Genomic DNA, 23,885 nt, shown 5'->3' with positions numbered 1-23,885 from the left:
GCTGGCTGTCAACTGGAGGTCTTCTTCAGTTCTTTGCCACGTAGGCCTTTTCACATGGCAGTTTGTTTCATTAAAGCCAGCAAGACACAGAGCCAATAATGAGTGTCTGCTAGAAGATGGAAACTACAGTCCTACGTAACATAATGACAAAAGTGACACCCATCACCATGCCATATTCTGTTGGCTAGAGGCAAGTCACAGGTGCTGTCCACACTCAAATGGAGAAGATTACACAAGGTGTGAATATCAGGAGTCAGTGATCATTGGGGGCCATCTTAAAGTCTGCCCATCACAGTTACTAAGCTCTGAAGTATTTCTCTATTTTTGAATCCAGTTACGTCTAAATAACTTTATATTCCTGCAAAATTCTCTATAAATATTTCTGTGAAGGAGAATTTGTAGGCTTGAAGAATTCTAAGTAATGTATTATTAGATCAGTCTAGAAATTAGAGAACATATATATTTTTAAATCTTTTCCCACCCCTTGCCAGCTACAGAATATAGGGTAAATTCTAGCCTTCTATGCCTCTGTTTCCTATATGGGAAATAGGGAAATTATGGTTATCCTGTGTACCTCACAGATATATTCTTGTATTAAATGACATAAACCAGAAATAAATTGCTTTGAAGAAATAGGTTGCTTATAACAACTGACTTGCTATACGACAGGTAACCTGCATTTCCCCAGGTTTCCCTAGTCTGAGATCCCATACGTAACAACGACTTGAAGTGTTTTGATCCCACGGCTCACGTGTTTGCCACACTTCCTCCTGAATTTTCTCTTCTGAGTTTTTCTGTGAGCTTCCAAGGAATGTCTCACATTCTCATAAACATTCTCAATCAGCTGCCAAATGCTACCCACAATTTCTTACTTTTCCTCCTGTGCTGGCCTCCCTGGGCGAGGTCCTGGGAACCTGCCAGGTCCACCGTCTTCTCTGGGAACAGTGCCCTGGAGCTTTGGAGGTGGCCAAGCTGTGATTTCAGAGTTTAAATAGAGCCAATATAGTACACGCTCCCCATTCCCCCTAAGTTTCGAGTCATTTGAAGATAGACATAGGAGCTAGATAAATGTAGACTAAAATATCAGCTTCGTCGTCAGTGGAGGTGGATTAGAAAACACAGCTTGGGTTTGTGATTGTACATGGACTTCCTAATAGCTGTTGCCTGAGTTCTGGTCTTGGAAAAGTCCTTTTAGGAATACAGTGTACGCAGATTGTGTCCACAGATCTGCTGCAAGGGGAAATCACAGTCTCATGCCCACTGAGCCTGGGTAGCAGGAGCAGAGAGAGAGGCCCCAGGGCATGGGCCGCTAACTAATTGAGGAACCTGGACCAACGGAACAATGGGCACCAGATCCTCCTCATCTCACCAGTCAGACCAGTCAATCCTTTTTCTGTGGAAAGGAAGAACTAAGGAAAGGATAGAGAGGCCAGAGGAAGAAAGTCACATCAATGGGGAAAATGGAATGAGATAGCCCCTAACGCGGTAGTGCTCTAAGGCAAAGTTGGGGACTAATTGGTCTCTCATCTTGAAAGATTGCTCTAAAATAGAGGGCACCAAGCAGGGCTACGTCTGTCCTAGCGAAGAGTCTGACGAAAGAGTAGGCCAGCTAGGGGCTAGCTCTGCTGCCCATACGTAACAGAAATGAAGCATTGCTGGCGTGTTGTGATATTTACTCCCTGTGATATGGACAGGGCCTTGGGCTAGAAGCTGAAAAACAAACCAAATAGCACCACAATACAGCAACAACAGCAGCATCTCGCTAACACAGATCTATTTCTGTTGATTGTTTCTGCAAGGTCACACATCTTGGTTTGTCGAAAGCCAGTGGTCAAGTTAACTGAAAACCTAAAAATAATAATACATGGCATGGTGCTGTTTACTGAAACTAATTTTCTTCTTTTATTGTCTAAGTAGTAAATGGCTTAATGTGCCCCCCAAGAAGTTTTGGAAGATCACAAGAGTATAAAGAAGAATATGTACAAAGGAAAGTGAGATGGTTTGTACTATTTCCAGAATACCAGGTCTGATTCAGACAATGAAAATGAAATAATAAGTGAACCTGTTTTTTAAATGACATTAAATAAAAAATCAATTTCTTCTTGTCCCCATTAAATATACACTGAATGCAAAAATGTTTTAGACCTGTTTGAAGAAGCAACAGATAAAACCAGTCCAGGGAGCTCTTATGTCCCAATCTAGTCTGCCTGTGTCTTATCAAGTTCTTAGAAAGACAGAATTTTGTTTTTATTTGTGGGATGCTCCACTTAGCTACATGTCTATTGGGGCAATCTTTATGATTGACTTTCTTTGCTCTTGCCCTCCAATGAAAAGGGGTTGGTTAGTTTCTCTAGGCCTGAGTTATTTCCCAGGAAATTTTCAGTCTCTCATAAAATTAGGCTTCTCTTCTCTTCAAGTTTCCAAGTGACGCCCAAGAGTACCAGCAGCTGAGGTTCAAGCCAGGCCTTCTCTTGCACTCCAATTACTCTTCTCCACTTATCTTCAATGACTACTTGGAAATAGATGGTGGAAATGAAACTGAATTTAGGAGTCCGGCATAAAATGTGCTCACTCAGCACATTTTCTATGTTTGCGGTTGAAGGAAAAGTAAGGTTCTGTCATTCTGATTAGATCTTTTTATTTCTGTATGTAAACAAGTTGGGCTTACCAGATGCTAAGAATTTGTCATAATCTATCTTATATTCTCCTTCTGATGCCTAGCCCCATGTGTTTTGTTAGGTAGTTACACAATCACAGCGGCTCCGCAAATCTGAAGGCGGAGTCTGATAGACCATTTTTCTCTTGAGGAGGGTGATCTTGCATTTGAGATTTAAAATGCATTATATTGCAGGTGTTGACCCAACCCTTGCTAATGCAGAGGAAAGTGCAGCCTCATGACAGGAAAGGGAGCTAAAAATGTTTCCTGCTGTGCTTATAGCTCTGTCATCACTGTCCATTATTCTTTGTAGACGGTTTTATTGGCTGCTTTGCTCCATAACTCTTCCGCTAAGCAGTTCTGATCTCAAAAACAACTCAATCATCCACCTGTCCATCACCCATCATGAGTCCCGTTGTGTCATGACTAGATGGAAAATTGCTGAATAAAATACCTCACTTTTAATGTAGAACCAAAGCAAGACAATAAGGACTGTGTTTTGTGCTTTCTCTAAAATTAATAGTGCTGATTCTAACCAGCCTCTACAATAGATGTTGTAGCAGCTAAGCATATTTATACTAAGAGTGTAACTCTTTGGACTGTGGTCCTAATGGCACCTCTTCCAAATGCTGGGGACAATTACGACAAGAGGAAGTTCATACGTAGTGTAAATAGGATGTTTTGGCTTGGGTTGTCAGTTTTCACTTATTTCTTGTCACCTAAAATCATATCTTTAAAACACTGACATAGGCCAGGATAGCATAAGGGACTGGGTCAAGGATCATTTTTGTGAAGTCATTCATGCTAGGTCTTTTTGAGGAGATAAATGTAAACCGGACATTTAGAGGAGATTGCTGAAAAAGTAAGATTACCAATAATATCAAAAAGTTTTGCTTGTAAAAACAAACAACCCCCCCATTCTTCTTATTTTAATCCAGATTACAAGTTAAATAATTATATTTATGTGTTATATATTCTTTTTTTGCAAAGCCCTATTTTCTGAAAAGGACTCAAATGAAGACTGCAATCATCAGCGTTTTAGAATTTGCGACAACAGCCGGGATATATCCATGCTTATGCTCAGTAATTCTCACGTTAACTTTTAGTCACTGCCTTCCCATTTCAATGGTAGTACATAGAAACTTGCAGGATATGCTGGATAATACAATCAGTACAAGTCTGATTAGTCATGGGCTCTATGAGGTTATTTATTTGTTTGTTCAAAATAGAGATAATACGTTAATTGAAATAGCTTTATAAGCGCTTGGCCACTGTGAATCTTGTAACTGATCATATTTCCTTTGCTGCCATCAGAAACCTGAGAGCCCATGCTTAGCATGTGAAAAAGTCCTTCTAATGTGTGTTTTTAGACTCACCTTAACATGGCTTTATATTGTATGTGCGTTATGTGCGCTTGTGTATACCCCATCTTACAGAGTATATATGTATATGCACACACACACGTATGCACACTTGCATGTGTATTTTGTATATTTTGCATACATGAAATGTGTTTTGAGTTTAAACTGGGCAATAACTAATGAATTAACTAATTAAAGGCTATGAGACACACCAACAGTTCACCTCAAATCACCTTTACATTTGGGTTGTCTTTGTGCCATTGTTTGAAATCTCCTGAGAGATGGTGCTGCTGCTTTATGTTAGCATGCTAAAAATGGGTCAGATATTTCTTTCTTTGGTTTTTTTTTTTTTTCCAACTCGCATGTGTTTTGTTTTGTATAATAGATTCTCTCAAAAAGGTGGGACCTTGCCCTTGGTTTCTAAAGAAGCCTTTTGTTAAGTCGGAGCCCAGTAATCACAAACAATGTAGAACGTAATGGTGCGTGATAGACATAGTTTGCTTTTCTAAGGATTTCAGTTACACTTCAGTTTTTATATCCAGCAAATGAAAATGCCTTTAAAACCTCTCATCTGTATATAAAAGTGAGTAAAAAATAGAAAAGAATAGAAGTGAATAGAAGCTACAACCACAGATTTATGTTAGAAATAGAGAGAGCAAGATGGCATTGAAAGAAGGAGAAATGCATTTTTAATAATTTTATAGAAAAAAACTTTCAGATTACAATTTGCATCACATATGTTTAGTATGGATAACTTAAAAGAATGTTTGACATTAGCGGTATCATAATCAGCCTGTGAGGAGGGACTGTAATGACCAATTGTGCAGGCACCTTCACCCTCCCCACTGGCCACACCGGCTCTGTGGCCACCTTGTCTGAAGGCTCCCCCTCCTCCGGTCCAGAGGTACTGGAGGTAGTCTCTCCAGGTGAACGCCTTGTGCTCCATCCCTCTCCTGACCTAATACTCCTGGCTCACTGCAGACGCCCTGGATGCTCTGGGTCTCCCTAGTTCCTAAGCACGCAAAAGGCTGTATTGTTGTATTTGGATTTCAAAGTCCTAATGAAAATTCCTTAACTATCAGGAGTAGATTTTTTTTGAACTGCAAAGCTAGTTAGAAAATAACTGAGGCAAAGAGGATTTTGGCTAATTTAAGCCTGTTATTATTCTTCCCTATGAAAAGCAAAGAGAAATAAAGGAAGAGAGAGGCAAGAACAAAAGCTCCTCGCCCATTATTCTCTGAGTTATAACTTGGAGGTGAAACCTATCCATCCTTAAACACTCCTCTGGATGTGGTAGCCACCCCATTACAGAGGGAGAGCACAGAAAGATTAGATGATTATTCTGAGCCTTAGGGTGCTCAGCACAGAGTGAGGATCCCATTGTCTCTGCTTTTCTGTTAAGACCCTGTACCCATCTTTCTATTCTCCTGTTGAAGGGATCCAGAATATGCCACTGTGGCATAACTATTATTTTGAGCTGAAGGCATTTGAGTTCCTGAAATCCTTTATCTGCCTAAAAGCAGAGCCTCACAAAGGAACTCAATGGTCATAAATCCTCTCCCTGAGGGCAACTGGGGAAGATGAGTCTTAACACCAGAGACACACAATGACAAGTGGACAGCACACCTAAAAGACATTGTCACAAAACTATCAGATCTCCCATCTGTTCTCCTAAGAGCCCATTTATCTTACTAAAAAGTCATTTGTTTTCCCCTAAGTGCCTTTCTCTATGCCTCCCTTCTAATAATTCGTTTTCCCATAAGTGTCTTTCTCCCCATCCCCTTCGCCCATGTGCCCTAAATTCTAGCCACCACTTTGAGTCACCTTTCTTGGTGAACTCCCTTACGTACACAGGTGATTAAAATCTGTCTTTTCTCTTGCTAATCTGTCTTGTGTCATTTTAATTTGCAAGTATCCAAGAAGAGCTCAACCTAAGAGGGTAGAGGAAATGTTTTTCCTCAAAGACAGGATTTTATGCTTATGCTTAACAATTTTAGCAAAAGTTCTCTCTGCCGTTTGTTAGGTGGCTTCTAGAGGTCAATGTATTATAGAATTTCACATATATATATTTAAAAAGATAAAGTTATAGCATGTATACTTTCACGTATACATAAATTTATTCCTTATGGTTTTCACATGTCCATTTATATAAAACTATTATTTCTGAGATATCTTTGAGACAAACAGAATCTTGAGAAAATATTGTGTTTAGTAAAAACTGTGGACTCTGGTAAACAAGGATTTTCCCCCAATTCTTTCTTACTACAGAATCCAGTAATTCAAAAGGAGATTACATTTTTTATAATGCATAGAAAAACTTGAAATTCAAGTTCATATTACCAAATGTAAAATGCAGTCAGAGCTGCCTTTCCAGAGGAACTGCCTTGCTGTCTTGAACCTTGGGCTGGGCCAAACCTTTGGACTGGGCCAAAATGGCAATTGTTTTACGAGCGATTCTTTGAGAAGTCAGCAGGAGAATGGACATCCTGACCACAAAGACCAATGATTGTGGACTTTCTAAAGATAGAATCAATAGTCAATCAATGTTTAGCCAACACTCACTCTCTGCCTCCAACTCCAATTAAAATTCTTTGTAATACTACTTCCCTCTTTGCCCTTAAAAGCCCCTGACTATTACTCCCTAGCAAGAACTATTTGGGTTTCTACCTGAAACTGTGCTCCCTGAATTATAATTCTTGATCCCAAATGAACAGTTTGCCTCTTACACTGGTTTCTGGTTTTGTAGGTTGACAGTTTCTATATCTCCTTTCAGGTAAGAATTAGGTCTAATGCATTGTTATTGCTCAGAATCTAGCACTGTGTCTAACAAAAAAGAATTGCGGAATAAATGTCTATGAAATGAATAAAGTAGCAACTTCCAAGGCAGGAAATATAAGGTTTTGTTTCCCTAGTGCTATGGGTGGAATTGTGTCCCCCAAAACATGTCCTGACTCCCAATACCTCAGAATATGGAAACAGGGCTTGGAAACAGGGTTGTTGCAGATGTAATTGGTTAAAGTGAGATCACGCCAGAGTAGGGTGGGCCCTTAATCCAATATGACTGGTAACCTTATAAGAAGAGGAGAGACAGATACAGAGGGAAGATGGCCATGAAGGCAGAGGCAAAGACTGGAGTTTTGCTGCTACAAGACGAGGAACACCTGGAGCTACCAGAAGCTGGAAAGGACAAGGAAAGATCCTTCTCTAGGGGCTTCAGAGGGAGCATGGCACTGCCAACATCTTGATTTCAGACTTTTAGCCCCCGGAACTGTGAGAGAATAATTTTCTTTTGTTTTAAGCCACCCAGTTTGTGGTCCTTTGTCAGAGCAGTGCTAGGAAACTAATACACTAGAATGTTTAACTGTCTTATTTTTGTTATTCAGAGTTATCTCTAAAATGAAATTGGTTTACGCAAGAGAATAAAAGCAAATGTGATATTTAAGGATTGCCTCTGTTCTGCAAGGTACTATATGGTGTTAATGGTCTCCCAACATGGCATCCACCTGAAATGTAAGCTCTTTGAAGCGAACAAACGAATGAATGAACATGTATTTACAAGTTACTGGGTAATAGTAATTTAGGGAATGCAATATCCTTCGGTTCCAAATGCTCTAAATTGGGAGCAAACTATCTTTAGAATCATAAAAAAGTGATAACACATTTTTCTTGGAATCTATAGTGACTGGAGGACACAAAATGGAAGACAATAGATTCATCTATCCATCTATTCATTCATTTATTTATTTATTTTAATTTTATTTATTTATTTTCCCCCCAAAGCCCCAGTAGATAGTTGTATGTCATAGCTGCACATCATCCTAGTTGCTGTATGTGGGACGTGGCCTCAGCATGGCCAGAGAAGTGGTGCATCGGTGTGCACCTGGGGTTCCGAACCCGGGCCGCCAGCAGCGGAGCGCACGCACTTAACCGCTAAGCCACGGGGCCGGCCCTATTCACTCATTTATTCATTATCCCCTGTTTCAGGGACATAGCAGTGAACAATACAATGAAGGTCCCTCCTCTCAGAGGTTATATTCTATTGGGGTACAGCAGAAAAAACAAAATATAGGACATATTGGATGATGTTATGAAAAAAATAATTAAGTAGGATAAGAAGATGGAGAATGTTGGAGGAAGGTTGTTCTTTTAGTTGGGGTCGTCAGATGACGTGTCTTCCATAAGGTAGCATTTGAATGGAATAAGGGAATGAGCCTTATATATTGATCTTATGGATCATATATATATATGTGTACACATCAGATTTATACATATTTACATATATGTATGTGTATATATAATCTGAGATGATATATACACAGAGTATATTATATATACTCTCAGATTATAATGTATATATAATCTGAGAGTAGAGTGATTGGGCAAAGGAAACATGTCCTAAGGTGAAAGTGTGTTTTTGGAATAGTAAAGGAGCCAGTATTGCCTACATAATATGAGAGAGTGGGAGAAACATGTGACGTGAGATCAGAGAGGTAACTGGAGACCAGATCATGTAGGCTATGAAGGCCATTGTGAGAATTTTTGCTTTTCCTCTGAGTAAGCCTGTTGATGGGTTGGTTATAAGCAGAGGAGTAATATTATCTTGAGAATTTCAAGTGTCCTTCTCGCTGCTCTGTGGGAGAATACACCACAGGGCAAGCAAGGGCAGAAGTCAAGGGACTAGTTAGATGGAGATTGCAGTAATCTATTTGAAAGGTCACGGTGACTTGAACTAGTGTGAGAAGCAGTTGGAGTCTGGATGTGTTCTGAAAATAGAATCCAAGATTTGCAGGTGGGGTCTGTGGGTAGACCTGAACTGAGTTTTTCAGATGAGTAAACATCATGGTGAAGAGGGGAGTGGTGAAGGTGGGAGAGAAAAGGACAGTATTCCACGCCTATTTGAAGGCATGGAGGCTTTTACGAAAACAGTACACGCTTGAGGAATTGGAAATCCTTTGGAGGAGGAGGAGAAGAAAGACAAATGATAAAGGAGATTTCAGAGCGCAATAGGACTCAGCTTACGTTGGGCTTGTTGCTATGTTATGGAGGTTGGAGTTTATCCTGAATGCATGAGGAGTCCTTGAAGGATTTGTGAGGAGAAGTGAGGCAGTACTGTATTTACAGTGTAGGATGCTAATGCTGACCGTTTTAGAGACTAGGTTGCAGATTTTGCAGTATCTCCTCTGAGAGATGATGGTGGCAATAGCACTAGAAATAGAGAGGAATGGAGAGATAAAAGAAATTTATGAATAAAAGTGGCCAGACTTAATCATTACTTGAATATAAGAGGTGAGGTAGAGGGAAAAAGCAAGGATAACTCCAAATTTTCTGACTTGGGTAATTGGGTTGTGGTGGGCCATGACTAGGCTTGCCCACAAACAGCTCCTAAGAGGACAAGAAGGGAAAGCTCCTTGGGCCTGGTAGCAGAGGCATAAATCAAGGAGGATCATTTAGTGCTGGAACAGTCTCAAGGCCTGAAGGCCTGGGTGGTTCAGCAGACTTATATGAAAATTTGCTTCAGAATACTGATGCAGCAGTAGGTGAGCCCAGAGTTCTGTGTTTCTCTGACCTGGCAGACATCTTCTTCTCTGTGGGTCATCAAGAACATCAAACTTTGAGCACTTCTTCTCATGAGAACAGGGAAGAAATAAGTAACCATATCTACCACATGTATCCTTTGCACTTCCTACCGTGGCTTCATGAGTAAACCAGAGAAAAGTACAAGCCAAGCCAAGTCATCACCATCTCTAAGCTTTCAGCCATTACCAGACAAGCTCACGGGTAGATGATGGTGCCATTAATCAGGTTTGTGAATAATAAAGGAGAAAAATGTTTTTGGAGGGAAGGGTGGGAAGAATAGGAAATCCAAGAAGAGATTTCCTGGGTCTGTAATTCAAGTTTAAAACCTGTGTCTGGAGCCCCAATGAGACCTGGCTTCAATCATAGATATGGATGACATTAGGGAACATAGGAAATCTCAGGAAGAGGTCAAAATAAGGAAAGTGAAGAGTCAAGGATTGATTTTAAGAAATATCAGAATGCAAGTTATTAATGCAGAAAGAACATCCAGAGGAGGAGACTGAGATGGAACCGCCATCAAGGTTGGGAAACAGGGAGAAAGTGGATCTTGGAACCCAAGAGAGAAGGGCTATTTAGAGCTGCAGAGAGGTCAGCTGAAGCAAGGAATGAAAACTCTCCGTTGGATTTAGTGACTGGGAGGTCAGAGATGATGTGAGCTGTAATCACTGTGATAGAGAGGCACAGAATCAGATTTCAGTGGGCTAATTAAATGGCAGGTGAGGCACTGGTGACAGTGTTTAACACTCTTCCTGATGTATAGGCTTTTAGGGGAAGGAGAGATGAGATGATGGTTAGAGGAGAATGTAAGATCAAAGAAGGTTTATTATGTTAAAAGATAAACTGAGCCATATTAAAAATTTTAAGAGTTTATTTGAGCAAAAATTGATTCAAATCAGGCAGCATCCAATCCAGCAGATGGAAAGGACCTCAGAGGAGCTGTACAAAATGAAAGACTTTTACAGAGAAGGGAGTGGGAACAAGGAAGTTATACTTGACAAAAAAGCAGGTTGATGATTGCAAGGTTACTTTCCTTAGGAGATGGCAGGGTCCTATCAGGCAGATGACCTAACCAGTGCTGATCAGGCAACTCCTGGTTGACTGGTTTAAGATTCCATTTCTGGGAGGCCTGAAACTGTAATTAAGTCTTGGTTTGGTGACATTGGGGCTTATCATAAATGAATCCATTTTGAGCCCGTTGTCTTGTTGTTTTTTTTTTTTAACAATTATAAGTGGCAGAGGCTGTAGAGTGTTTGCATGTTGAGAAGAGGAGAAAGTTTTAAGCAAGTTTTAAGACACATTGATTGAACATACCACAGACGGAATAAGCTGCAGAGTGAGGCCCTGGAGAAAGCAGATGATTCCATTGCTCTAAGGTCTCGATTTTGCCTAATGAGTTTGCTGGAAGAATATTTGCACCAAGTGTTAAAATCATTGCTGGGAGGGTGGTTTATGTAACGGTTTAAGTAAACCAAGTGTAGACTACTAGGAACTGAGACCAAGAGAGGACTAATTAAAATTATCCCTTCACCATCATAAATGCTGGGGGGTTAAAGTGAGAAAATGATAATGTAGCGCACAGTGAGCATTCCATTAATGCTGGTTCTTTTCTGAATGTTCTGAAAAAGATATAAGAATATGAGACCCTAAAATGTGTCAGAATTAGAGAGCTCATTACCAGCTCTAAGAAAACTTGTCTCGACTAGGACGCTGTAGAAACTGGGCAGAGAAGTCTTCACAAAGGCAAATCAGGAATTCCAAGTCTCTTCATGCACCTTAATACAAGAAGGGGCTTGAGGGAATCCAAGGCACAATGGCACATGATTCAGACAGCTTATCAAGAGTCCATGAATGCCGCACTTGTGAGTTCTCTTCGAATAGATTCTGTAAATGATAGACTCTTAGGAGAAAAAGAAGAGCAAGAAATACACCTACTGATCTCTGAGACAAACAGAGCAGACAACTCCGTGATTGATTTCACCTTATTCGTATTTCAAGGCAAACGCTGCTAAATATGGGCCCATTCACAGTCAACAATGAGTTCCTATCGTCATGTATGTATTTTAAAATATGCGATAACTTTTTTTCACTTATCTTTACTTTTCATACTTTCATTTTTTTCCTCACACTCTCCCACAAAGCTTTGAAGAATGAGCCTTTGTTGAGAGAGTCTGTCAAACACTCCCTGTCTCTCCACCTGCAGTTCAGCGTTGCTTTCCTTCCTGGCAGTCCTCTGCCAGCCTGCTGGTGGCTTGCCTCATTTCAGGCAGCGCGCTTTGCCCTGCACCTTTCAGGCCATCATTAGTCATTTCGAAGATTTCACAGAGCAACGATAACGGAAACTGCTATTTGAAGGACTTGGTCTCTGCGTTATTTTTTGGCCTTGACAAATACCTATTGGTAATGAAGACTTCAGAGGGTCTTCATCAGGGCCTACGAAAGGAACAGCAGGAAAATTAATTACCTGAAGCCAAAAATCCTATTTTCCCTTTTTCATCCCAGGGCCGCACTTTAAAGGCAATCAAATGGAGTGTTGTTTGGCAAATAGTCAACCTGTCTTGAAAAGCTGAATGTAATTAGATGCTCTCCTGTCTGTCATTAAAGACAAATTGTTTGTAAATGGTTAACATTTGAGTACTGCACTGCGTCTTCAACCTTTACCATAATTACATTTCCAATATTGACTGATATATTCTAAACTGAGAAATGGAAGTTTATTGCAAGGCTAATTGCTTGATAATGAATTACTGCTGCTCTTAAGAAAACTCGCACTATTTATTTCTTTTGCCTTCATTTTCTTCAGGGGATTTGACATTTGCAATTCAAATATACTCAGAAGAAGTCTTCTGTGAAAAGAATCATCCATCCCCTAATAGTGGCTAATTTTGTTCCTAACTGGAGCTGTGAACCATTTGGAGAAAAAAACCTCTCAGCCCTGTCCAAAAGCCACTGGTTTGAAAGAAACCCACATGTCATTAGGGTTGTCAGGGCCCCCTGATGAGAGATAAGGATGAATAAAGCATTTTTGACTGTTAGAGGATGTTTGGAGACTGTGATGTCATCAGCTTCTCCCACGCTTGATAGCAGTTTATTCATTATATTGTAATCTACTTAATGCAGTCTTCTTATTTGGTCACTAGTCACGCTAGATAAAACCAAGCCGTCCAGAAAAAGGACACAAGACGCACGCTCCTGACCTTATGGTGACACTGGTTTAGACTCTTCTGCTTCTTTCAGATGATGTTTCCAAACTGCCACTTGCGCCTGTCTCATGAAGAATCGGCGTCACTGTGCTGATTTCATCAGTACCATTTCAGTACTTTCATCTTAAGGACTGAATCTAAGAGAGTTGAGAAGAAGTTTTTTGTTCAGAATCCTAAACAAAATAATATGGATATATTTCTGGTTATAAAATTTACAGCTTGTTGTTTTTCAGTGGTAATTACTATCATTAAAACTGAATGCTTCAAGGTGCAAATGTCAAATCTATTACAGGAATGTTAGCAGAACCCAAATGCCCATTTCTCCATTGTCTGTCCAATAAAACTTCTATTTAATAATAAATAATAAACAATAAACCATAACTTAGCCATTAGTTATTTAAAGGTGCCTACATGCTGGGGAGTGTGTTAACTCCTTGTATGTATTTTCCATTTAATTTTCACAATAACCTTATTAAATAGATATTATTCTTTCTCTTTTATATATAAAGAAACTGAGGCTTAGAAACATTATTTTCCCTGGACCCACAACTAGTAAATGGCAGAGCCAGTAATCTGAGCTATGTCGTCTGCTTTCGAAGTCATGTTCTTTCAAATAGACAATTATTATCCAATTGTCTAAACATTATGTGCTATTGTTTTCCACTCTTTTGAAAATGGCATCATAAATCCTATGGAAATACAATGTTGTAGGCCCTTGACAAACTAAATATAGGAAATTAAGTAAAGCTCCTTCTTTGTTAACAAAACTCATCTTAACTGCATTATCTATATTTAATGCGTGTGTCCTGAAATTATAGAGGAAGTCTAGAACAAGGATCTGCAAACTTTGGCCCCCTAGCTGATACCTTTTTTTATAAATAAAGATTTATTGGAACATGGTGATCCCTGTTCATTTACATATTATCTATGACTGCTTTCATGATAAAATTGTAAAAGTTTCCAGAACATACCACTGTGGTGCAAGGATTATTTTGAGCTAAAGACATTTGATAAATAAATGGCAAGCAATAGGATATATTGGAGCATATGAGGAAGCCATTTGGTGTAAAACTAATTCAGCCTGACCTTGTTTTTCCAAAAGGGGCCTGTGGCCTCTGAGCAGTCATTGTATATCTGCTTTAAGCAATTAACATGTCTCAAAGACAAGAACAAATGCCCTTAAGATATGGATGCAACTTCCCCCACATTGACATTTCCTTAAGGATAAGCATTTCTCCCTAGGCTAGGATTTGATTGCTGCCTTCATCTGTGACCACCCAACTTGAGACAATAGACCTGCCACCAGCCACGCCTATGGACACAGCAGACCTGTTACCCACTCTGTCCATCATCGCTATGCTAACAGGGCAATCTGTGACTATTGTAAAATAGACATTGCAATCACATGTGATACATGCTCTTTGACGGTATATAACCACTCTGTATGCCCCACTTCTTTGGTGCCCTTCCTTCCTTGGGGAATGAAGGCCCCAGGCTATATGGTCCTCAAAATTTGGCTCATAATAAACTCACGCCAATTTTGATTTATAGATTGATTATGGATTATTTGAGTTGACATTTCTTTGCGTAGTCGTGGCAGGATTTCAGAGAAACCCACCGGAGACCACCTGGAATCTACACTGAACCGGTATTTGGTACAAATAGGGGCCCATTGAGCCCCCCTGGATCACTGAATTCTTCAGGTGCCCCTGGTGAGTTCTCCTGAAACCCAGACCTCCTTATTTTAAGTCGATGGTCTAGAGTTTATTTGAGCTGTTTTCAAGGCTTAAGACTAGGTCTCTTAAGGGGGTACCAGTACATACCGTAGGTCAGAGGAACCTACGGGGGGATTTCCTAAGGCAGAGGAGCCTAGGGGGAATTTCCTAGGCCAGGGGAGCCTAGGGGGAATTTCCTAGGCCAGGGGAGCCTAGGGGCAACTTTTGGAGTGAATGAGGCAGGCTTTAATTTGGCTTTAAAATTAGAAAGAATTGTGTTTATAACGTCTGAACAAACTGCTTGATAGAGAAATGAAAGACTGAATTTGTTAAGCTCCAAAGCAAAGGGACATTGCTCCTTCCAGCCAAAAGTCGTTTTTCAGGTGACTGCAAAAAACCTCAGCGGGAGTGTCAGAGGTGATCCTCACGACGTGCAGTGGTCCCATAGGGAACTCCACTATCATTCACGTTAATTAATTACAGGTTCATCTGGGGATGCGCATATGAGGGTTTGTCACCTGCGCTCTGAACCCCCACAGTGGTACCAGGCTGCTGGAGGGAAAAACTGAGGCATGTAGGAGAGTGATTACAACCCTTTTTTAGGGAGTAACACTCACAAGCAGCACACTTCTGACCCACTACACAGTCCCTAGAAACTGTTCAGACATTCTAGCAAAACAAAACTAAAAGAAAAGCAGGAAATCGAGCTTGCTCGACCAGTTCCTGGCTGGGCGGCCTCCCCTCTGAACTCCAGAGACTTGTGCAAGTGCTTAAAACAACAGGGGGCCTAAGACTGATAAAAAGGGGGGTGAAAGAAGCTTTTGCAGATGGAAACTGCTGAATTTTCTAAAACAGCGGCTATAAAATCTTTATGGCATCTGTCTGTTCTTTATGTGTGTGTCTATGTGTATGTTATATATGTGTGATTTTTTACTTCCAGAGGGTATGGTCAAAATTAAGAGCTCTATTCAATTTACTTGAAGTAAGCGCTTACAAAAGTTATTTCTAAATGAAGCTAACCCAAATGTTTTTCAAGTTAACGTGATATGAAATAATCTTTGGTAAATAAAAGCTTAGTTAAGCTTGTTGGTTTTCAGCATCGGATATAACGCAGACACGCAGCCTTTATTCGTCAGATAAGCTGATGTTATTTCTACTACAAAACTGGTTAACAAAAATAATAACTTAAATGATGGCTAATATTATCTAGTGTCTCATGAAGTCTTGTAGACAATCTAAATAATTATTGAGAACAAGTAACTAAATAGATGTAAAAAAAGATGAGTGTTGAGTGAACTTTTAACAATAATTATGTGTTATTGTGTATGTACTTTTAAAATAGCTTCCAAAATCTCTTTGGTAGCATGCAACTTTGAAGTTTTCCTAGGTTAAATTAAATGATAAAACTTCATTGAGTATCTAGATCATTTCCAAATAAGATATTAGACATTGATTGCTAAATATAAGCTTAGCTACTTTTGGCTTCTTATTACAGGAAAACTAAAAGGTGTTTTGGCTCTATTGGTAAACATGTCTTGTGTTTTATTAAGTATGTACTATGAAGTAACGTATTTTTAAAAATTACAAAAGATATTCATATATTTGCCAAGCCACAAAATGCTAATGTAAAAGAAAGTTTATAATTGCTTACTTAGTTTTTACTTAGAAATTAAGGTTTCTAAGGGTTAAAATGTCTAATTAGTATACATGATTAAAGCTACTAAAAATTAAGAAAAATATGTTTGTATTCAAGGAGAGTAAGATGTATGTTTTCACAAGATATGAAGAATGGAAATTTTTGTTTGGTTAAGAAAGATAAATTTGTACTAAAGTACTAGGAGGAAAAAGAAAAGCAGGGGACAAATTCTGAACATAAAAAGTAAGTTATAGAAAGTTTGTTGAAGAGGAACCCTGAGGGAAGAGTTTTATACATGGTCAAGTTGGCTAGGATTAAAATAAATTTAATTAAGGGAATAAGTTTTAATATCAGAAGTAAGCTGGTACCAAAAATTATAATTCGGTTTTCTCTTTCTTTTAAAAGGATAATTTTCTTAAACTCTTAGTCTGCTCTTGATAAGGAGATTACTATGTAAAAAGGTTTTTCTTTACCTTTGAGTAACTTTATCTAAAGGACAGAGATCTATGTTTTGTTAAGGTAATTTCCTATGTTCAAAAGACTAAGGCCTCTCTAATAAGGTTTTTTGACTGTTTAAATGCTGTTTGTCCTTGACTGTTTCTGTTGTCACTTTCTGAATGAATAACTAAGCATTGTTTCACTGCAACAAGGTCAGCAACCCCTTGATTCTGTCTGACCAAGTGTTTTAAAATCTTTTGATTTTTTGACAAGCTCCCCAAAATTCATTTCCTAAATAAAATCTTTCTTTTGACTTTCTTCTTTGAGAATTTTCAAAGGGCCCTGGCAATTCTCAAAGAAATTTATTTTCTCTAAAGACAGAGGTACTTAACTAATTAGGCTTGTTTGGTATGCTAAAATGCATGGGAAGCATTGTCAAGTAAGTGATAAACCTTTATAGGTTATATTGCATAGGTAAATATTACTCACTGTTTTAACCCTACTACCTTGCTTCCAACATCACAAGATGAAAGACCACGACTGTGTTCTATTTAATTTGGTTTACAGATGGGTCTTACTTCAACGATAAGCAAGACATTATCAAGCTAGATATGCTGTCCAGCCTCGAGAATGCCTGCTAATTCCCACTAACTCTGCTAACCCAGTAAAAGACTTCCTTCTACAGGCTCAAGAAATCACCATGGAAGAAGAGAAACAGATACAGCAGTCAAAAGGGGGAATTTTTAACAACTCACAGATGTGGTTTGGGCCCAATAAGAAACTCGTAGTACCCATTGGAGCACAATTGCCACTGCTCCAGGATATACACCAATTAACCCAGTGGGCACCTGAAAAGATAATTTTGTGGGGAAAACAATGCTTTTGGAAACTTTCTCCCACAGTGGCTCATAAAGCCTACACTGGTTGTATTATATGCCCAAAATATAATCTAGGGAAACTGCTTCATGAATTGCAAGGCCACTTTCCCTTGACTAAGGGACCCTTTGAGGTGTGGCATTCAGACAAAGTCTCAAGGATAAATATATCCAAGGATATATCCATCTCAAGGATAAATATATCTTGTAATGATCTGTGTGTTCTCACATTGGGTTGAGGCCTTTCCTTGCAGAAGAGGGTGGGCTTTAGACAAATTACTACTAGAGAGAATAATTCCTGTTTGGGGAATTCCTGCTGAGTTAAATAGTGGCCAGGGAACTCATTTCACTGGACAAATAATTAAATCTATTTGCAATATTTGGCCAATGATGCAGGATTTCCACTGCGCTTACCATCCCCAATCCTCAGGACTGCTGGAAACAACTAACAGCACAATCAAAACTCAACTGGCAAAGCTTTCAGAAGCATTCAATCTCTCATGGCCAAAAGCTCTTCCGCTAGTGCTCTTCAGTCTTAGATCTATACCCTTTGGTAAACATCGGCTGTCTCCCTTCGAGATAATAACTGGACAGCTTACGCAATTAGACAAAGAAATGTATAAACCAACTTTGATTAAAGGAAATATCTTAATTATTGTCAAGGTCTCATTGAGACACTTAAAAAAAAATGATGAGAGGTTGGTAGCTGATTCTTTTTACAGAGATCTCCCAGATCTTAAGGATTATAACCTGGAAAATTTATGTATCAGAAGAGTCATCAAATAAAAATACTCTTTACAGCCCTGTTGGAAAGGACCATACCAGGTACTTTTAACCAATTCATGCGCTGCAGAATCAAAAGGCATAGACTTATGGATTCACAATTCTGGTTTTAAGAAGAGGCTTTTCCACCTGAGTGGGTTTCGGTTCCTATTTCTGGTACCTGACATCAACTGGCCAATACAAATATCTCTAAACCAGGATGAGAAGACGGCATCTGTTGCAGAGAGCTGTCCGAAGACTCTGGACCAGGCCTGTACTCCCAACCTTATATCTCCTCATTTAAACCTTTGTTATGCTTAAACTATATACCTATTTTATAATTGTTACATTTAAGATTTTCAGAATACTATCATACTTAAAGAAAGTGATTGATTTGGAACAGACTGATCTCGAAGGCCAGGTATTTACCGGGTGGCTCCTAATAGAACTCAGTGGTTATATGGAACAAATCTCTGGCCTTGACTACTGGCTGGCTGGCTAAAACACTGCACCCCATGCTTCTCTTGGATGCAGGGAAGGATTCACTGTGACACTTGCTGCCAACCTTCCCCTCTTTAAGGCCAGACAGGCTCATTCAGTGTTCCACTGGTATGACCACTGAGCAGTTGGCTATATTTTTTCCTTCTTTGGGGCTAAAGGATGTCATATCACATACAGAAGCCCTTAATGACAGTCAATCAGGAATTGCCTTATTAAATACTAAAATGTCTTTAAGGAAAAAGACTGTCCTTCAAAATAGAATGGCCTTAGATCTTTTAACTGCATCCCAACGTGGTACATGTACAATCATTCAAACAGAATGCTGTATTTATACCTGACGAGTCTTCCAGTGTGTCCTCTCTGCTAAAGCCCGTGAAAAGGCAGGTGAATGTTTCAAGCGGTCCTGCACCCGGTCTTGAGTTGTTTGGTTGCCTCCCTCCTGGTATCGATTCCCTTTGTTGATCCAGATTGCAATTCCTATTTCTATTACTTCTTGGAATTCTTGTACTAGTCATAATATTTAAACTAATTGCTGTTTTCTTTACTCAGTGTTGTAAGACTGGCATGTGAGCTGGAGCAATGAAACTTGAGATGGTCGATTGACCTTATAACCCTGGACAAATTTCCTTTCTGATAAGGACTATGCCTAAGGACTCATTTTAAACTAATCTTTTCAAGGATGTTTAATTATTATTATTATTATGTTTTTTTGTGTGTGAGGAAGATCAGTCCTGTGCTAACATCTGCCAATCCTCCTCTTTTTTTTTGCTGAGGAAGATTGGCCCTGGGCTAACATCTGTGCCCATCTTCCTCCACTCTATATGGGATGCTGCCACAGCATGGCTTGCCAAGTGGTGCGTTGGTGTGCGCCCGGGATCCAAACCAGCGAACCTTGGGCTGCCGCAGTGGAGCGCACACACTTAACTGCTTGCGCCACCGGACTGGCCCCAAAGATGTTTAATTATTATCATTGTTACTGTACTTGTTCTATAATTGTAAACAATGTAAAAATAAGGAGTCATAAAAAAGAAAAAACAGAACATGTACAATGTTTGTGCAACAACCTAAAATTAATCCAAAACCCATGAAATGCTTCCTCTGTTAATATATATACCTCTATGCTTGTCCACTATATCCAATTAATTTCCCCCAACGTGGATGACTGGGAAAATAAATGAGATAAAAGCCTGGCACCAAGGGACATGATGGACTCAGGCCAGGCAGCAACCACCCTGGCACCAAAGGACAATATTTTGATCATCAATGCTTTCTATCAAAAGATTATAGATGAAAAGGGAGAAAACGATAAATAAATGGCAAGCAATAGGACATATTGGAGTATATGAGGAAGCCATTTAGTGTAAAACTAATTTGGCCTGACCTTGTTTTTCCAAAAGGGGCCTGTGGCCTCTGAACATTCATTGTATTTCTGCTTTAAGCAATTAACATGTCCCAAAGACAAGAAGAAATGCCCTTAAGCTATGGATGCGACTTCCCCCACATTGGCATTTCCTTAAGGATAAGCATTTCTCCCTAGGCTACAATTTGATTGCTGCACTCATCCTGTGACCACCCAACTAAAGACAATAGACCTGCCACCAGCCATGCCCATGGACACAGCAGACCTGCTACCCGCTGTGTCCATCATCGCTATGCTGACAGGGCAATCTGGCAGGGCGATCTTGTGACTATTGTAAAAGGGACATTGCAATCATATATGATACACGATCTTTGATGGTATACAACTGCTCTGTACACCCCACTTCTTTGGTGCCCTTCCCTCCTTAGGGAATGAAGGCCCCAGGGTATATGGTCCTCAAAATTTGGCTCATAATAAACTCACCCCAATTTTGATTTATGGATTGATTATGGATATTTGCATCAAGATATTTAAGAGTCAAGTGATGCAAAAAAAGACTTTTTCTGAACTACCCTTACCTGCCTAAAAGCAGAGCCTCCTAAAAGAATTCAGTTGTCATGAATCTTCTCCCCAGAGTTCACAACCAGGGAAGACGGATTTCTATTAACAGAGATGAGAAATCTGCACTGGGATAAGAAATCAGCTAAACAGAAATTATTACAAAACTATCATACCTCCCATCTATTCTCCTAAGGGCCAATTTATCTTTCCTAAAAGTAAATTGTTTTCCCATAAATACCCTTTCTACTCCACCTTTTCCCCTATTAAGATGGTATATAAGCTTCAAATTCTGTCTCGTTTAGCCGTGTTTTCTGTGAGCTCTCTTATCTCTTGTTAATCTGTCTTTTGTCAGTTTAATTCACAGGCGCCCAAGTACTGAATATCAGAGAGTTGAGGAATTTTTCCTTCCCAAGAAATGCAATGTCAAATAGTTGCAACAGAGATCCTGTGGCCCACAAAGCCTAAGACATTTGCTATCTGGCATTTCAGGGCAAGTTTGCCAACACCTGAGGTGGCTGAAACATTATTCAGAAAGAGGATATAGACCTTCACTACATTTTGGCTCACTTCACAATAAATATGAAGTTTATATGAAAGGGCACAACCATTTTATCTACTTGCAAATAATCATAAATGATGAAGGAAATATATAAGCTTGTTGACTGCCATGTTGGCAATGTGGTCCCCAGCAATGAGAACCTGGACAGCTATTTCTTGTCATAAAGTTACTGTATCATTGTTGTAAAATTTCTATCAAATGTGCCTAATTTAAGTTCCAATCAGGTATATAGTACATAGTGTATCTGTGACACAATAAATATTCAAAGACAAATAATCTGGAAAATCATTGTTGTTTAATTTCTATTTTTACAGATTTAATTATTTAATAATTTGCTTTGCATGCTTTCTCTTCTGTGAATTGTCTGTTCAAGCCTTACTAATCTTCTCATAATTATTTATAAACACACATATACATGAGTTTTTGCTTTTAACGCTGTATGCTTCTTTTGTAGAAAGTAAAGATATTTTTTAATGCTAGTAATATTTATCTACATTTCTGTTTATGATTTTTTCAATCACTTACACTTTTAGAAGTTCTTAACCTATCCTGTAATTTTCTGTTAATTTATATTTTCTTATGATATGCTATCCTTTGAATTTTTCCAGTTAATTCTTTATTAATACATATGGAATTTATGTAGGAATCTATTAAGTGGTATGAGCCAACACAAATACATACACATATTTGACTTCCTCCTTATGCCAACCACCACCACCACCACCACCACCACAACCAAATAACTAAGCAAATGCCATTGATAAAACAAGGGCTCACCTTCCATTTCTGGAAGAAGGCAGACTGGCTAGGGACCTCAGGACCTAAGGAAGAACATAGTGGTGAATGTCCTTGGTTTTCTTTTTGCCTTTTGTGTTGCAGACTTGGAGCAGAAGGTGCTGGCAACCCAGAAGTAAACTTCACCAAAATTAAAGAATGGAATCATACAGAATGTGTTTTCCGATCACAATGAAATCAAACCAGAAGTTAGTAACAGAAAGATAATAGGAAAATTTCTAAATATTTGGAAACTAAGCATACTTGTAAATAATCCATGAGTCAAAGAAGAAGACTCAAAAAACACATGGAACTGAGTGAAAATAAAAACGTAATATATTAGAATTTGTGTGACACAGCTAAAGCAGTATAGCCCAATAACCAATAAAGAAATGTAATTCATTATTTTAAAATTTCCCAAATAGAAATCTTCATGCCCAGATGGTTTCACTGGAGAATTCTACCAAAGTTTAAAGAGGCAATAACAACAATTCTGTACAATCTTTTCCAGAAAACAGAAAAGGTATTCACTCTATGAAGCTAGTATTACCCTGATACCAAAACCAGAGAGTAACAGTATAAAAAAGAAAACTACAGACCAATATCCCTCATGGAAATCAATGCAGAAATTCTTAAAAATATTTGCAAATATAATCCAGCAACACATAAAAAGCATTATACGTCATGACCAAGTGAGGTTTATTCCAGAGATGCAACGATGGTTCAACATGCAAAAATAAATCAATATAATCCACTATATTAACAGGCTAAAGAAGAAAAATTATATGATCATAGCAATTAAGGCAGAAACATAATTAGACAAAATTCAATACCCATTCATGATTAAAAACTCTCAGAAAAGTAAGTATATAGGAAAACTTCCTCAACTTGATGATGTCCTTCTACAAAACAGACAAACAAGCACACAAAAAAACTCACTACAGCTAACCTTATACTTAATAGGGAAAGACCGAATGCTTTCCCTCTAAGATTAGGAACAAGGCAAGGATGTCCACTTTTGCCACTCTTATTCAACATAATGTTGGATGTTCTAGCCAGTGTAAGAGAGTCAAAAAAGAAAATAAAAATAATACAGATAGGAGACGAATGCTACAGCCCCTATTTTCAGATGACGTGATTGTCTACACAGAAAACACCAAAGAATCTACAAAAAACTCCTACAACTAATAAAGGGAGTTCAGTAGGGTCACAGCAAACAAGACAAACATCAGTTGTATTTCCATATAATAGAAATGAGCACGCGGACACCAAAATTAACAGTATAATTCCATTGACAATCAGCCCCCAAATTAAATACCTAGGTGTAAATCTAGCAAAACTTGTATAGGACTTGTAGCCTGAAAACTACCCAAGGCTGATGAAAGAAATCAAAGAAAATCTAAGAAGTGAGGAGACATATTGTATTTGTGGATTGGAAGACTCAAAGTACTAAATATGTCAGTTCTCTGAAAATTGATATACAGGTTTAGGGCAATTCCTATCAAAATCCCAGCAAGTTTGATTTTTTTGTAGATATTGGCAAGATTATTCTAAAATTTATATGGAAAAACAAAAGAACTTGAATAAAACAATTTTGAAAAAGAAGAATAAAGTAGGAAGAATCACTACCCAATGTAAAGACATTAATAGCTACAGTAATCAAGACTGCTTATACTGGCAGAAAAATAGACACATAGAAGGATGGAAAAGAACAGAAAATCCGTTAAGTAGCCCCACACAAATATGCCCAATTGATATTTGAGAAATGCGCAAAAACAATTTATTGAAGAAAAGATTGTCTTTCAAAACATGGTCCTGGAGCGGTTGGACATTCATAGACTAAATAAATACACAAATAAATAGAGGAATCTTAACCTAAGTCTCACATCTTATGCAAAAAATTAACCCAA

General features: G+C 38.7%; 1 long non-coding RNA gene across 1 annotated transcript in view; it reads right to left on the bottom strand.

Annotated features, from left to right (window-relative positions):
* LOC131409805 (uncharacterized) overlaps window positions 1–22,023 on the bottom strand; it is a 31,446-nt gene extending 9,423 nt beyond the window's left edge. The window contains exons 1-2 of the long non-coding RNA XR_009221023.1: window positions 21,979–22,023; window positions 12,789–12,931 (exon numbers count right to left, since the gene is read on the bottom strand). This is a non-coding gene — a long non-coding RNA (uncharacterized LOC131409805). The remainder of the gene's footprint in view (window positions 1–12,788; window positions 12,932–21,978) is intronic.
* Between the last annotated feature and the right edge of the window lie 1,862 nt (window positions 22,024–23,885).

This window comes from Diceros bicornis, chromosome 8, assembly GCF_020826845.1.
Source record: "Diceros bicornis minor isolate mBicDic1 chromosome 8, mDicBic1.mat.cur, whole genome shotgun sequence".
Lineage (NCBI taxonomy): Eukaryota > Metazoa > Chordata > Mammalia > Perissodactyla > Rhinocerotidae > Diceros > Diceros bicornis.
The sequence above is the reverse complement of the archived record's forward strand: the minus strand, read 5'-3'. Positions and strand labels throughout refer to the sequence as shown.